General features: G+C 39.1%; 1 pseudogene; it reads right to left on the reverse strand.

Annotated features, from left to right (window-relative positions):
- Window positions 1-274: 274 nt before the first annotated feature.
- Window positions 275-2,815, reverse strand: LOC118850572 (annotated as a pseudogene).
- Window positions 2,816-3,926: the final 1,111 nt, after the last annotated feature.

Below are 3,926 nucleotides of genomic sequence, written 5' to 3' on the forward strand. Positions count from 1 at the left end.
GTGGATGAGATGAGTAGCTACACTGGGCAGCAGGACCTAGAGGAGAAGTGAGTGAGAAACCAGAATGCATCATAAATTATAACAAAATGGGAGAAGGGGAGGTTGTAATCAGAAAGGAAGATTGGAGGTAATCCTTGCATGACAAAATGAGTTAGGATAAAGTTAAACTTTGCTGACTATAGCAAAGGATAATAAGGAAGAAAAATGGCAAAGAGTTGTAGAATAATGGAGAACTTTTCCTTTACGCTTTGGCATTCTTGATCTCCACAGTCTCTTACTGCTTTGTAAAAATTGCAATCTTTTTAACTAAGTTCTTAAAAGCTTGTATGACTTGTTTGTTCCTCAAGGTATAAATAAAGGGGTTCATCACAGGGGCAACAGAGGTCATAAGAACTGACACCACTTTGTTCAAAGCTACCATTTCATTTGCAGAAGATTTGACATACATGAAGATGCAGCTTCCATAAGAGATGGAGACGACAATCATGTGGGAGGAACAAGTGGAAAAGGCCTTTTGCCTTTGCTGGGCAGAGGGGAATTTTAGAATAGTTCTGACAATTGAGGCATAAGACCAAATCACGAAGAGTAAGGTGATGATGAGTGTCAATATTGCATCGATCAAAGCTATCTTCTGTATGAACTGTGTGTCTGTGCATGAAATCTCTAGCACAGGAAATGCATCACAGGTAAAATGGTCAATAATGTTGGAGTCACAGAAGTCCAACTGGAGGCCCAGGCTAAGAGGTGGGAGGATGATCATCAACCCAGACAGCCAAGAACTCAAGAGAAGTTGGTTACAGACTTTGTTGTTCATGATAGTAGTGTAATGCAGAGGTTTGCAGATGGCCACGTAGCGATCATAGGACATGGTGGCCAGAAGGAAGAACTCTGCTGCTCCAAGAAAGATAACAGAAAAGAGTTGTGTGGCACAGGCATTATAAGATATTGTATTATCCCCAGTTGATATGCTGTAGAGGTATCTGGGAATACAGGAAGTTGTGAATGAGACTTCTAAGAAGGAGAAGTTTCTGAGAAAAAAATACATGGGAGTTTTCAGATGGGGATCTGCCAAGGTGAGGGTGATGATGGTAAGGTTCCCAATTATACTCAACATGTAGTTGAGAAACAGAAATAGAAAAAGCAACACCTGTAGCTGTGGGTCATCTGTCAGTCCACGCAGGATAAATAATGTTATCCCTGTGTGATTTCTCATCCCTGATTTCTAAATTCTGATGGTCCTGCATATGAAAGAGGAGAAAGTTGAACACAAAAATTATGATAGTGATGAGAGTTGGTGGGAAAAAGGAGACAAGTAATTTCTACTCTTCCAGGTTTTCTCTCTGCCAGCATTTCAATATCTCTTGGGAATCTTTTGCTCTCCCAAATACTGTCTCTTGTCAAAATCTTCCATTTCTTCCTTCAGACAAAGCCCTTCCTTCTTTCCTCTTTTGCTCAGCCACAGTCTTGAGCACTGACCATGGAGTCGAGATAATAAGGAATAATAGCAATAAGAACCCCAACTAACATTTATGTGGCACTGAAAAGATCTCCATTAGAAACCACAAGACTTTGTTTCAAAATCAGCCTCTGCTCCTTAAAAACTGTTACCTTATGCAAGTCACTGCATCTGTCACAGTCTTGGTTTCTTTGTCTCTTAAAAGGGGTGATTGTTCTCTAGATGATTCCTAAGGTCTTTTCTAACCCTAAAACCTTTACTCTTTTGAGAAGTGAACTAGAAATAACTAGAAATAGAAATAAGGTTTGAATAGCTGAATAGTGGGTTTTGCTGAGGTTACTTTTATGTTGGCTGTTGAATGACGATACTTTTGTGGAAGATGCTGGAACTCTTTCTCCCTTTGTGGACATGGTGATGATGGTGTACTGAACAGATTCTCAGAAAGTATCCTATTCTTATGACTCAGGTCACTTTTTTAGTTATGTTTTTCTGTTTTTTTCTCTCTCTTTTTAGAATAGTCACATGAGATATTTTTTTTTCTTTCAGACACAAACTGCAATCTATTCATTTTGCTGGGTAATTTACTTCAAAGTAGGAGTTCTTAAAATGTTTATGTCATGGACATCTTTGGCAGTCTATTGAAAGCTATCCCCATCTCAGAATAACGTTTTTAAATACACAGGAGTGCACGGACACTATATTGAAATAGCTATCAAAATAGTTTTGTTTTGTTTTGTTTACGTTGAGAACGCATCTTAAGAACTCCTATATTAAAGCATTATCTTCAAGGTGGAAGCCTTTTGCATAAGGGAATTTTGTCCCAAAATGTGATTACCCTACAATTGTGGGATTCCTGGCTTTGGTCATGAGTGGTATCTTTCCTAAGAGGTGAAGAAGAGACTCTTCTTAAAGCCATATCCACGACCCCAGTACAATGAGGATATAAAATGCAAACAGTCTGTCATTTTCTAAAAGTTCTGACATCTCATATATAACTGTTGCTTCTCTCCCTGAAATCCCCAATGGAATTTCTGAAGGGGTTTAGGGCTTTTTTATTTCATAAGTTTTTGATGTTTGAAGTAGACCAATCTGATCACCGTGCTCTTGTATGAAGGAAACTGGCAAGCAAGTAAAATCTTCATGGAAACAAAATGAGAAAATGAGCAATGTGAAAACTATTTTCATACTTACTTTTCTGACAATGCTTCATAGACAACATCAGTGGCCATAATAATCCCTTGGTGTCATTCAAAGATAAAGAGCAGTGCAAGGAAGTGGTGGGAGCAGAAACTATTGCCTAGGTCAAGACATCCCATGGAATGGTTAGCCTATGAATTGAGTGCACCAGTACACTTGCATTGAGCTGCTAGGAAGCTCCCCTAGACTTGAATTGCACCTATTGCTTATGGACTCTGTTGAGTCTCAATCTCCTGACCCACAAATAAGAAAGTTGTATTGATATTTTTTCCAGGTTTACTTCAAGATCCCAATTGTATGGACATTTTAGGGCACACTCTAAATCTGGTCCTTAGAAGCTCAAGCTCAATGGCATCTCTGTGGCTAATTCCCCTCTCCAAAGACACTTAATACTACTGTGTCAACATTCTGTCTCCTAACTTCTAAAAAAAGTCAGAAATCTTGCCCTAGAACTGAAAGGAAATTGGGATTCTAGGAATGGGAAGCAATGGACAGACCTGCCTCTCCGAATTTCAGAGGAAAAACATCTGACAGGCGCAAGGAGATAAGTTTTTCCTCCTAATTATTTTAACTACTCAGTCTATTAAAGGTGTTTGGGGATCATATGAGAGAGCAAATATTATTCTTTGGGGACTGAGGTTCAAAATAATTAATGAATCTACCATGTATTTACCATTAGATTGTTTTTAATGTTAAGCAGCTATGGGTCCACAGAGGCAAGAAGGTGCCATCATAGCATTAGATATAGTACTCAAGAAAAAAAGAAAGATACAGTGCTTAAATACAGAGAGTCCTGCAATTGAACAGGCCCCTGGTATCTTTCTGTTCCTCTTCACATCACTTAAAAAATGTTTGTGATGCTTAACTGGGGAGAAAAATCTATGCAGGGTTCCCTGGGACAAGCTCAGATGTTAAGAAAATCCAAGGCAACATATACCCCCCAAAATTTTGACGTGTTCTCTTACTTTTAGGTTTGCTTCCATTGGGATATGTGTGTATACTTTAAAACAATTTTTAATCTTCATAAGACATTCCTTTGACCAGTGCAGTCTGGGATTCTGCTACATGTTTTCAAGCTGTGGATATCTTGTCCATGGACTCCCACAAATCCCCCACAGTTGAAGTGCACTGGAATTCTTTTCCCATGCCTTATAACACTTCACGTGTATCAGTGCAACCCTGAAGCTATCCACCTGTGATGGTTTGCTCTTACTACATGACAATCCCACCTCCATTTCTGGTCATTCATTTCCTCAGTCCTGTCTTGTCCACT

Source organism: Trichosurus vulpecula, chromosome 5, assembly GCF_011100635.1.
Source record: "Trichosurus vulpecula isolate mTriVul1 chromosome 5, mTriVul1.pri, whole genome shotgun sequence".
Classification (NCBI taxonomy): Eukaryota; Metazoa; Chordata; class Mammalia; order Diprotodontia; family Phalangeridae; genus Trichosurus; species Trichosurus vulpecula.